Below are 13,657 nucleotides of genomic sequence, written 5' to 3' on the forward strand. Positions count from 1 at the left end.
ATTACTGGGACTTGATCAGGGCCTCAAACTTTAAGCATTTTTCACTGAAGACTGGTGCCATCCCTCTACTGGCTAATTGGACATAGACTTTTACTGCTCAGGCTGGTTTTGAACCTCAATCTTGAGGTTCAGTCCTCAGATCTCAGTCTCCTGAATACCCAGGATTACAGGTATGAGCCACCTGTACTTGGCTTAAGTTATTCTTATCCCAAATTTTACAGGTTTGAAATTCAAGACAATTACTCACTTACAATAAAAACACTTATTGCTGGGTGCTGGTGGCTCACGCCTGTAATCCTAGCTACTCAGGAGGCTGAGATCTGAGGATAATGGTTCAAAGCCAGCCTGGGCAGAAAAGTCCGTGAGACTCTGATCTCCAATAAACCACTAGAAAACTGGAAGTGGCACTGTGGCTCAAGAGGTAGAATGCTCGCACAGGGACAGCACCCAGGTCCAAAGTTCAAGCCCCACGACCGACAAAAATAAAATAAAATAAAAGCACTTAAAAAAAATAAAAGCACTTTCAAGAAATCTGTTCTTTCTCCTAATCTGTAATATTGTGGAGGTCTAGCATTTTAGGTCACTCTAATGAAGTATGAGAAAATATCCTCTAAGTATTTACAAAGTACTACAGGAGCAACCTTAAGATGAAAAGGATTCTCTTCCAAAGGGAGAAGAAATTACAAGACAAAGGTAAAATAATGTAAAAAATGTGAAGCATAGAAAAATTATAAAAAATGACATTCTGCTAGGTGGGCAGAGCAAAATATGGTAAGAGGGAAAGAAGATTTAAACTGCATCTATGGGAGTCAAGAGCCACTGAGGTTTGGAGCTGGGTTTTGGCCTGGTCATATTCTTGTTTTCATTGCATTGTGACTACAGTTACTCTATTGTGAAATGATTGTGCAATGAAGAGACTACAGGGAAGCAGTTCAAGTCAAAATTCACAGAAACAAAGCAGATTAAATAGGATGATGATCTAGATTGGGGAAGTGGCGGTGGCATAAAGATGGTCCAGATACAAGCCTTACATGTGAGCCAGTGTGTGTGTGTGTGTGTGTGTGTGTGTGTGTGTGTGTGTGTGCACATGTATGAGTGTGCATGTTGGGACAGCCGATGGGAAAGGAGAATCAAAGAGAATGCTAGCATTTTGACCCCGAGTGAATAAATCAATAGTTGTAGACAGAAGTAATAAAGGATTAAGAGTGGATAATGTAATAGTAGATCATAAGAAATAAATTCAGCTCTTCTGAGTTGAGGATTGGAGAAATAAGACAACTCATTAAGCACAGAGTAGAGAACCAGAAGAAATGAGAAGAACCAATTACCTTCCATAATTACTAGGTCTTTGGATGGCAATTGAATGAAGAAGCATCTGAGTCAGGAAATGGGATTAGAAACCCAGTAGGTGGAGTATTGAATTGGGAATGGAGATATGAGCTATTGTGTGTATATTTTTAGAATCTCAAGAGTTAAGGAGAAAAGAGAATTATGGCAGCCTGAGGAAGAATTTAGTTTAAGGGGAAAATATAATTTAGGACACTGGAGCTGAGCAAAAGTGCCAGAAGAGAGAGACTAAAAATTCCAGACAAAAAGAGAATTAAGGATGGAGGTGTAAGCCTGGCATGGTGCATACCTGTAATCCTAGCTACTCAGGAGGCTGAGATCTGAGGATCCTAGTTCAAAACCAGCCAGGACAGGAAAGTCCGTGAGACTCTTTTTTTTTTTTTTTTGTCGGTCGTGGGGCTTGAACTCTGGGCCTGGGTGCTGTCCCTCAGCTCTTCAGCTCAAGGCGAGCACTCTACCACTTGAGCCACAGCGCCACTTCCGGTTTTATGATGGTTTATTGGAGATAGGAGTCTCATGGTCTCTCCTGCCCAGGCTGGCTTTGAACCACGATCTTCAGATCTCAGCCTCCTGAGTAGCTAGTATTACAGGCATGAGCCACCAGCGCCCTGCTGTCCATGAGACTCTTATCTCCAATTAACCACCAGAAAACAGGAAATGGTGCTGTGGCTCAAGTAGTAGAGCACTTGCCTTGAGCTGAAGAGCTCAGGGACAGTACCCAGGCCCAGAGTTCAAGCCCCATGACAGACAAAAAAAAAAAAAAAGAAAAGAAAAAGGTGATGGAGGTGTACTCACAGATGAAATTAAGTTAATGAGTTCAGAAGACTATCCTTGAAACACTACTGAGGACAAGATTCTATTCTCTCTTGAGCAAGTGTTTGAATTCAGTGCCTGTGCACATGCTCTGCTTCCTTTCTTGACTGGCACTGTACCACATGAGCCACATCTCCAGCCTGGCTTTTTTGTTGATTGTTTGGAGATGAAATCTAGTAAACATTCCTGCTCAGGATGGCCTCCATTTTATTAATTGTAGCTATTATTTTCTCAAGTTGTAGTGAATAGACTTTTGAATATTTGTACATAAATTGTTTCTGTCACAACCTCTTCTCAAGTTAGTAGAGATTAATTATTCGTATGCAATTTTTATAAGGCCTAATGACATTTTATATTTTTAAAAGAGTTTTTATTTCCAAAGTCTGCTATGAGTGATGTCATTTGGCGGGTGCTGGTAGCTCACACCTGTAATCTTAGCTACTCAGGAGGCTGAGATCTGAAGATTCCAGTTCAAAGCTATCCTAGGTAGCAAAGACTATTGACACTCTTATTTCCAATTAACCAATATAAAGCTAGAAATAGAGCTGTGGCTCAAAAGCATGAGCCTTGAGTATAACGGCTTAAGGACAGTGCCCAGGCCCTGAGTTTAGTCAGCGCCAGCACCATTTGTTGGAGTGGCTGTCTTTTTTCTATCCTGTATTTTTGACTCCCTTATAGGTGGCTATAGGTCTATGGGTTCATTTCTGGGTCTTCTAATCTATTCCATTGGTCCTCAGGCCTATTCTTGTGTTGATACCAAGCTGTTTTTATTACTATGGCTTTGTAATAGAGTTTGAAGTTTGGTATTGATATTCCTCTAACACTGTTCTTCCTGCTAGGGATTATTTTTGCTATTTGGAGTCTCTTGTTATTCCTTATGAATTTTTGGATTGCTTTCTCTGTATCATTGAAGAATGTTGTTGAGATTTTTGTTTCTTTGTTTTTTATTCAGTCACTGATAACATTTTATTATTCAAAAAGTAAGAGTTCCATGAATGGTAAGGTATAAATTAAGCTTGTTTTATTTTTTTCTGTCACTGAACTAAGGAATTTAAAATACTAACTAGTTATATCTTGTATTTTAATATATCTTAAAAGTAATTACAATAAAGAAGTCTTAATGTTTTGACATTTTGAATAGCCACGTTTTTAATGCCACAGGCTATAAATACAGTTTTAATGCATTATGACAGGGAGCTAGTGTCAACACATGTGAGTGTCACTGGATTGTACTGTAACCTTTAAAATAACAAATGGTTTAACCAGGTGCTGGCTCATACCTGTAATCCTTTTTTTTTCTTTAGTATATATTTTTTATTGTAAAGCTACTGTACAGAAGGTTACAGTTACGTGAGTAAGGTAATTAGTACATTTCCTATCGAGCATTGTTACCTCCTCCTTTGTTTTTCCCCTACCATCCCTCACTCCCCTTCCCCTGAAATTGTAAAGTTCGTTTTTAATATAGCATCTTGTACATCTCATTGTTACAATGGGTCAACTTGTATCCTTATTTCAGCATTTTGTTATTTCCCTTCCCTTCCCAAAATTAGAAAAATGTATATACAAGATGCAGGGCACAGGAATCAAATACAGTGAAAACAGGTGTTGTACTGTGGGGGAAAAACATACAAAAGAAACAAAAAAAATTACATGGTACATTATAAATACATTAAAAAACAACAGCAACAAAGATAAAACCTCTTGTGTCCCTATCTTGGGGTTCATTTCGCTTAGCAGCATCTTATATGGTCATATGTACATAGCTTTTGACCTTTTCTGCTTGTCCTAGACATATACTAGCTACTGTAAATAATAGAAACCATGGGACCTATGTTTCTTTGCCCTGGCTTATTTCACTTAATACAATTTTTTCCAAGTCTTTTCCATTTTCTAACAAATGGGGTGGTGTCATTCTTTCTGATGGAGGCATAGAATTCACACACACACACACACACACCACACACACACACACACACACACACTATTGTGTGTGTGTGTGTGTGTGTGTGTGGTGTGTGTGTGTGTTTATATATATATATATACATATATATATAGTGTGTGTGTTTTATATATATATATATATATATATATAGTGTGTGTGTGTGTGTGTCTCTGTGTGTATGTATATATACATATATCACATTTTCTTGATCCATTCATCTACTGAGGGGCATCTGGGTTGGTTCAGTATCTTAGCTATGGTAAATAATGCTGCAATAAACATTGTTGTGCTGGTAGCTTTAGTGTGGTCTTGTTTGTGATCATTTGGGTAAATGCCCAAAAGTGGAATTACTGGGTCTTAGGGGAGCTCTATGTGGAGTCTTTTGAGGAACCTCCATACTGCTTTCCATGGTTGAACAAGTTTACACTCCCACCAACAATGCAGTAGGGTTCCCATTTGCATCCCCTGCAGCGTCTGTTGATATTAGATTTCTTCATATAGTCATTCTAACTGGATTGTGATGGAATCTCAATGTTGTTTGATTTGCATTTCTTTTATGGCTAAAGAGGCAGCGGAGCATTTCTTCCTGTGTCTATTGGCCATTCTTATTTCTTAGAGAAGTTTCTCTTTAAGTCTTTAGCCCACTTACTAACCTGGCAATTGTTTCTTTGAGGATTTGTTATTGGGGAATTTAATTTTTTGAGTTTTAAGTATATTTTAGATATGAGACCCTCGATTGTTGTATGGCTAGTTGTAATCCTAACTACTCAGGAGGCTGAGATCTGAAGATCAAGTGAGATTTGAGGCCAGTTGGGGTAGAGATTCCATGAGCCCTAAGTCTTTTTTTTTTAATTTAATTTAATTTTATTTGTGAACATACTGTACAGAGGGGTTACAATTACATGGGCAGGATAATGCGTACATTTCTTACCAAGCATTGCAGCCTCCTCCTTTGTTTACCCTTCACATCCCTTCCCAGCCTCCCCTCTCCCCCCTAATCCCAATCCTTCTCCTTCCCCCCTCCCCCCCCCAGACCTAAGTCTTTTATTAACCATCAAAAAGTTGGAAGTGGAGGTATGATTCAAGTAGTAAAGTGCCAGATAAGCAAGAATGTAAGGGACTGAGTTCAAACCTTAGTATTGACACAAAGAAAATTGTTTGAGGTATGTGTATATGTATACTAATATCCCAACATTATAATTGCCAACGTAAGACATGACTTGAGGTCTCAGGGGCTATGGAGAAATATTCCTTGAAAATTTCTTAAATCAGAGAAAAAAAATGCATGCTGAGTGCCAAACAACTTAGTAATTCATGATTTCTCTGATAAGCTTACTGTGATGTTATTCTATCTTCAGGGGAGTTCTTCCTAATATTTAACATGCAATTTCCTTCACAGTTACTGTCGCCCTCACTAAGTTTAGTTGTTAAAAAAGATCAGTGGAGAAAAATAGTCATCTGAGCCTTTCCAAATTCCTATAAGTAGAGAAACAGATAATGTGCAGATGAATCCTTTACACTTGTAAATATTGACTACATAGTTATACTATGTTCTCACACTTAACATTTTCTGAAGATTAGCACTAATTTCTTAAATATAGGGAATATGAGTAGTTCAATATGTAAAGTAAAAAATGAGTGATTTAATAATAATGAAATTAGCCAACATTTCTGTGAGACACAGATTACTGCTTGAGAGCAAACTATGATAATTTTGATCAACAAAGAGTTGGCCTAATTTGCAATGCATACCAATGAACAGAATTTCTGAGAGAAAATTTTAAGTAAAATAGTATCTTAAAGATAAAAAGCAAGCCCAGTAATCTGGACAGTGCTCCTGTGCGACAGGCCCTAACTGAAGGATTTGAAAGAACTGAAAATTACTAGCTCTTCCTGCCCCTGGGAATATCAATGTCAGGTTCAACCAGTTGTGTGTATTCTGCCTGGTAACTCTCACTCTTCCTTACCTCTACCCTCTTTCATCTATTTATTAAAGAAGAATTAAGTCAGAAGTCCACTCCAATATGTTACAAAACAGAAATTTAGTTGGGTGCCTGTGGCTCATGCCTGTAATCCTAGTTACTCAGGAGGCTGAAATCTGAAGTTTGCGGTTCAAAGCCAGCCAGGACAGGAAAGTCCATGAGACTCTTACTTCTGATTAACCACCAGAAAACCGGAAGTGGTGCGTGGCTCAAGTGGTAGAGCACTTGCCTTGATCTGAAGAACTGAGGGATAGTGCCCAGGCCCAGAGTTCAAGCCCCTAGACTGAAACAACAACAACAACAAAAAAGCCAAAAACAAACAAACAAAACACCCAGAAAGTTTCTAAAGCATGCATCCTGATAGTGGCTAGTGGATGGGAAGGGGAAGGGAAATGGTGGCAGGTAGGGAAGTTGATTTCTCTTTTTCCTTATTCATTTCCTTTCCTTTCCTTTTCTCTTTCTCTTCCTCTCTCTTTCTTTTTTTCTCCCTCCCTCCCTCCCCCCCTCCCCACCTCACTCCCTCCCTCTCTCCCTTCCTCCTTTCCTTCCTTCCTTCCTTCCTTCCTTCCTTCCTTCCTTCCTTCCTTCTTTTTGCTTGTTTGTTTGAGCTGGTACTAGGGCTTGAACTCAAAGCCAGGGCACTGTCACTTAGCTTTTTCAATCAAGGCTGGCACTGTACCAGTTGAGCCACACCTTCATCCACTTCCATGTTCTTGGTTAATTGGAGGTAAGTGCCTCACAGCCTTTTCTGTCCCAGTTGCCTTTGAACCATGATCCTCAGATCGCATGTTCGTAAGTAGCTAGAAATTACAAGCCTGCGCCACTGTGGCTTGGCAGATTGCATTTTTATACTGATATTGGACTTAAACTCAGGGTGCCAAGCTTTCACTCAATGTTTTTACTTATGGCTGGCACTGTACTACTTGAGCCGCACCTCTACATCCAACTTTTTGGTGGTTAATTGGAGACTGGAGTATCTTAAGAATTTGTCTGCTCATGTTGATTTCAAACTGCCTCAGCCTCCTAAATAACTAGGATTATTGACTTGTGCCAAGGAAAGTTGAGTTCAGTAGGTGGTAACTAACACATGTCTTCCACTACATTTTAAATACAAGCGTGTATTAACTGGCTGGTATTTTAGAATGAATGCCATTCAGGAACTATCAACAGCACCTAATCCATGTTAGGATGTCACTTGAAGATACCATAGATCTATGAAATCAAGACAAAAATGCTTGCAGTGCATTTCCTGTCTTTATGCATTATTCTTTTAAATTTCTAGACAAAATAGGAAATAGGCAGGCAGCTGATTTTGAAATTCTTGTATAAATATCTGTTTTCACTGACACATCAATCACTTTAAATATTTATTATGCTTGTCAGTCTCAGCTACTTAGTAAATTAATAATGAAATCTGTTTCTTGAGATAAGATTTACAAGGGAATATTACTAAATCATGCTCTCTAATTCCCTTCAACATGAAACACTTAATGATATTCTATTACAAATAAAGAGAAAGAAATAAAGAGAAAGAAAGAACCCTTGATTAGATCCCAGGGTCTGGTCAGAAAAACCAAGTCAAGAACACAAACATTGGACTTAGATATCAGACTTCTGACACTGTGTGGTATAATTGCAGTCAGGTTTGATTAAGAAACATCCCAAATTAATTGGATCTACCAAATGTAATATCACTCAGCTCTGTGTCAGCTTTCTATTTACTGTCTTGAGACGTCAGGAGTTTTTCTGCATCACAAAAAAAATGCGACACTGAATACTGGACAGCTGTGACTAAACATATATAAGTTCTCAGTTAGAAGGATCTTGAAAAAATTGTTAAATGAAATGAGTCAGGACCAGAGAAACAGGGAATGCATGTTTTCCATTACATACAGAAGTTAGATTTAGGTTATAAACTTATAAGTGAATGCATTGGGTGGTGTGCAAGTATATATAAATCAAATAGTGTAATCCTTGAGAAAGAAAAAGTCAAAGTTCAGCAAAATAAAACACAAGAAAGTGGGTACTCAAAAGGGATGGGGTAGGCTGTCAAGGGAAAATGGATAGACAAATGAAGAGAAGACATGCACAATATAGTCAAGAATCTAATGTATGTTTTATAAAATTAAGAAAGTGGAGAAGGAGTAGGTAGGGGAGGGATGGGTGAGAATGTTGAAAGAGGTAACATTGGTCAAGATGTATTTTCTTTATATTGTCTTTATAAATAGCATTTTGTAAAACTTCAATCCCTTTATACTACTTCTTGAAGATAATATAAATAAACAAACATATAGTAAGATGTCTCCTAGTAAATGTCATTAATGACCCCAAGACCAAAACCTTTTAATTCCTCTTATCATTCTCAGGGAATATGAGGCTGTTGTTATTGTTGTTATTTTTGGTGCTGGTCCGGGGGATTAAACTTGAGCTTTTGTGTTCAAGGCTAGTGCTCTACCACTTGAGCCACAGCTCCACATATGGCTTTTTGTGATTAATTGGAGATAAGAGTCTCATGAAATTTTTCTGCCCAAGCTGCTTTTGAACTGTGATCCTTAGCAGATCTGAGCCTCCTGAGTAATGAGGATTATAGACATGAGACACTGCTGCCTGGCTATTTATTTTTTTATTTTTTATTTTATTTTTGTCAGTCATGGGGCTTGACTCTGGGCCTGGGCACTGTCCTTCAGTTCTTCAGCTCAAGGCTAGTGCTCTACCACTTGAGCCACAGTGCCACTTCTGGTTTTCTGGTGGTTTATTGGAGCTGAGTCTCACCAACTTTCCTGCCCAGGCTGGCTTTGAACTGTGATCCTCAGATCTCAGCCTCTTAAGTAGCTAGGATTACAGGAGTGAGCCACTGGCACCCATAAAGAGCGTTCTTCAAAGAAACCCTTAACTTTTAAAACACCTGGCTCCATGGTGTATATTTACTGCCATTTTGACAAGGACCTCTGAGCGGTCTACTAGGCAAACCCCAGACTTCAGATGGCCTTTGGAAAGCACGGACCTCTGCTATTTAGAAAGGTGTGGCCACTAAGGAGTTACTTTGGATCTCATAGCCTGGTTCTTTATCTTGGAGTGGAAATATGGGCATCTTTTAATGCAAGAGGCTTGAATGAAGACTCGATGCCAGGCACATAGTAGGCTTATGTAACATGTGTTGCTCTCCTCTCCATTTGATCAAGTTCTTCCTTTTTAATGTACAGAATGTTCCACATGCAGACCTTTAAAATGAGTACCCTTGCTACCCAGCGATCTTCTTCTGCCCAGAAATCCATTCTGGAGCAAAACCAAGAGTACAAGGCCAGTGACGCTAAGAAGAGGCCTGTCAAGTAATTTAAACTGTGAAAGAAGAGCCTGTTCCTAGAACATAGAGTGAAGGCACTTGTAAAGCCACAGGCCTGCGCACTGCCTTTTCCATTTCCCTTCCCTTCCTCCCTTCTGTGGAATCAGACTCAGCCCACAACTCACAGCCACTGGCTGTCATTTGTTTCAACAGCACTCCTGATTAATCCTTAGTGTGTTAGTGTGTGGCATTTATGGCATGTCTGTTGAAGGGCATTGATAGCATACTTGTTTGTCAAATCAAAAAGACATGTATGTCTTTGTTCCTTCTGGGGTCTACCCCTTATCATGGAACAATGATAAAAAATAACAGTTTAAAAATAACAGTTTTTTAATCATTGGAACCATTAAACTATCTTAAACATTAATATATAAGTCTATTGGAACAGTCTTCTGATGTTTGGTTTTCTACTAATCAAATAAGAATACAACATACTGCACGATTCATTGATTTGTTCAGCATTTGTAGGAATGTTTAACTTCAAACAGATAGTTTGTCTATGGACAAAAATGTTGCCAAATGTTTAAGTGTTTAGCCCTGGATTTTATATTCATACTTTCTGAAGCCCAGAGCATCAGTAAGTATTTCTCAGTTACTTTGAGAGTCAGGCAATCATTTGAGAAAAAGTTGATAAAAGAAATTGTGCCCTTAAAATTTGCCTACAGTCAGCAAAGATAGGAATGACGTGCCAGACAATGAAATGTTGCTAACCAACCCTGGGTATTATTTTTTGGGTGTGTGCCAGTTCTGGGGCTTGAATTCAGAGCCTGGGCACTGTCTTTAGGCTTCTTCTGCTCAAGGCTAGAACTCTACCACTTGAGCCACAGTACCACTTCCAGCTTTTTTCTGTTTATATGGTATTGAGTTATCAAACCCAGGGCTTCATGCATGTTGGGCTTGTACTCTACCACTAAGCCACATTCCCAGCCATGGGTATCATTCTGAAACTTGTAATTTAGTTTTGACCTCCTAACTTTTATCCAATTCTTGTGTTGGCATTTTTTCCTATTTTTCTAATATTTTTCTAGTGTCTTTTTATTTCTTTTCTTGTGCCTTTACTGAGACTTGAACTCAGAGCCTTCATTGCCACTTAGGTTTTTTTTTTTTTTGCCAAAGGCTGGTGCTCTATGACTTGAGTTATAGTTCTACTTCCAGCTTTTTGGTGGCTAATTGGAGATAAGTCTCAAAAATTTCCCTGCCATAGCTGGCTTTAAACTAAAGCCTTAGTTTTAAATCTGCATTTAAACTATTCTGTAGGAGTCTAGTCATTGAATTTTTAAGGGAGATAAATACACGGTACTTGGTGAATTTATGTTAAATCTCTTAACCAATTTGAGCCTTGATTAACTTATCTAAAAAATGGGAATAAGTAAGGCACCAGTGGCTCATGCCTGTAATCCTAGCTACTAGGAGACAGATCTGAGGCTCACGGTTCAAAGTCAGCCCAGGCAGAAAAGTCTGTGAGACTCTTATCTTCAATAAAGTACTAGAAAACTGGAAGTGGTGCTGTGGCTCAAGTGGTAGAGCGCTCACCTTGAGCTGAAAAGCTGAGGGACAGCGACCAGGCCCAGAGTTTAAGCCCCACAACCACCACCAAAAAAATCCCACTTTTCTTGCAGAGTGGTTGTGACAGGTGGTGATGATGCGTACAGAATGTACCTACCTGGCTTTGGAGGCATGAAGCACTTGGTAGAGTTCCAGAACAAAAGCATCAAGTACCGAGTCCACATCCCTGTCTCAGACAAAATAAGAAAGAGGTGGGGGGCTGGGGAAGGAAGGGAGGGAGGGAGGAAGTGAAGAAAAGTATCTACCATGATAATATTGTTCTTATTCCTGTATATGTTTGGAAATTTCCAGAAGCTTTGGAGTCTTTCAAAGCCCTTTCTCTCTAGGTTGTCTCTAATTTATTTCAGGTCCCCATTGTACCTACCCTCAACAATACACTGTTCTCCTGACTTCCAATTTTGTCCCTTTAAGCCCCTTAATCCATTATAGACCAACCTGTCAAGGGTTATTTTTGTTTTGTTTTGTTTTGTCTTGTCGGTCGTGGGGCTTGAACTCTGGGATTGGGCGCTGTCCCTGCACTCTTCAGCTCAAGATGAGCACTCTACCACTTGAGCCACAGCACCACTTGCAAGGGTTATTTTTTTAAGGGTTATTTTTAACTATCAATTTTCTTAGTCTTAGTTGAGTGTTGGTGGCTTATGACTAATCCTACCTACTCAGGAGGCTGAGATCAGAGGATTGAGGTTCAAAGCTAGTCTGCACAGACAGATCCAAGAAACTCTATCTCCAGTTTACCAGCCAAAAGCTACACCTGAAGGTGTGGCTTAAGTGATAGAGCACTGGCCATGAGTAAAAAGCTACAGGAGAACACGAGGCCCTAAGTACAAACTCTAGTAGTGGTACAGCAACAGCAACAATGACAACAAAGTTCTCAATCTTTGTATAACTTCCCAACAGCATGAGAAAGAAAAAGTTATTGAACTATAGAAATACTTTCATTAGTATCCATTAGCTAATATCTATTAAATGGTAAGTACATTTCACATTACTTAATCCCTAAATAAGATTCTATGTATGTCTTATTACTTCCACTTTCTACGTGAGGAGACTAAGGGGAAGGGACTAAGTATGTACAAGTTTACCCAACTAGTACATGGCAGGGCTAGATTTCCAGCCCAAGATTTCATCAGAGAATAAACTCCAAGTTCTTTCATCAATTGGACGAGCACTTCCTGATCTGCTGCCTGGCGTAGCACTAGCCCCCATTCTTGCATTTCCAGCCTTGAGTAAATCTCTTTTTCTCTAGAATCTCTCAGCTGCTCATCCAGCTCCTTAAGTCCATTATGTAGTTTCTCACCCTGTGGCTCCTCTGCCTCCTGTGGCTTGTCTCTCCCTCCCGTGTGCTCTGGCACACTGGTGTTCTTGACATGTTGGTGCTCCACACCTGCTCTTTCTGTGGGTCATTTTCTAGGAAACAATCTTCCTGGTTTTGGCCTCAGAAGACCTTCCCAGACTGGCATCCTGGCTCTACCATTTATTAGCTTCTAGACATTCTGACCTGTGTGAACTTCCGTTGCTTCCTCTATAAACTGATCATAAAACTTGATGTCCAACTTCCTGAAGAGTGTAGGATGACTCTGTGAATAATTGCTGCAGATAACAGGTGTCCCTTGAAAAACGTAGTTCTGGAGATAAGGAAGCACAAAATAGCATGTCTTTGATTTTCTCTGCTCTTATTTTCCACATTTTGACTTTTCAGATACCTGTGTGATTTGATGGTATCATAACAAATGATCTCATCATTAACAATGAATGGTGAATGAATGGCACTGAGGCATGTTTCTGGGTGGGGTTTAGGGCCACAAGTCAGTGGACAGTCCACACTGTCCTCAGTGAGAATTAAATTCAGAAAACAGTGCTTGATTAGCACTATGTCTAGCTAGGAGCTGGTGGCTTATATACACCTGTCATCTTAGCTACTTGGGTGGCTGAGATCTGAGGATTACAGTTCCAAGCCATCCAGGACAGAAAAGCCCATGAAACTCTTATCTTCAATTAACCACCAGAAAACTGCAAGTGGAGATGTGGCTCAAAGTGGTAGAATGCCAGCCTTGAACAGAAAAGCTCAAGGACAGTGTCCTTACCCTGATTTCAGGTCCATGACTAGAAAAAAAAAAGGAACTTTGTCTAAAATTAAATATATGGTGTATATTTACAGTCTCAGCATTTAATAGGCTGAGGTGAGAGGATTGTGAATTCAAGACCAGCATGGGCTATGTATCTGACTGAATCAGAAATGAATGAATGAATGACAAAATACATAAATACAAATAAACAAATAAATGAAGGTCTTTGGTTAGTTAGATCAAGTGATAGCCCATAAAGTTTCCAGAAATGCTTTCTTTAAAATAAAAAAAAAGGAAATGCTTTCTTAAATCATTTATACTAGGAAATACTGCAAAGGAATTCTGGGCCTAGTTTTTCAAATGTTGTACAACTTTGCTTGTCTTCTCCTGTCCCCTTTAAGACACATCACGCTGACACCTTGCTCCTATATCCCAGGCTTGGTGTAGCTGAGGTTGCTATAGCAACAGCACACAAGGAGTAACATTCCCCTGTAACTACAGTGACTGGGACATGAGTCAGTCGACAAGTTTCACAGGGTTTTTATTAGTGTATGATGCAGTCCCATGTCATCTACAGTTCTTGGCCGGTCCAAGTTTT

The 13,657-nt window shown here is 39.4% G+C and overlaps 1 protein-coding gene across 3 annotated transcripts in view; it reads left to right on the forward strand.

Annotated features, from left to right (window-relative positions):
• Positions 1–13,657, forward strand: part of Pde4d (phosphodiesterase 4D, cAMP-specific) — a 1,420,835-nt gene that overhangs the window by 1,213,748 nt on the left and 193,430 nt on the right. The window lies entirely within an intron of this gene.

The sequence above is a fragment of the Dipodomys ordii genome, unplaced genomic scaffold (assembly GCF_000151885.1).
Source record: "Dipodomys ordii isolate 6190 unplaced genomic scaffold, Dord_2.0 Scaffold83, whole genome shotgun sequence".
NCBI classification, from domain to species: domain Eukaryota; kingdom Metazoa; phylum Chordata; class Mammalia; order Rodentia; family Heteromyidae; genus Dipodomys; species Dipodomys ordii.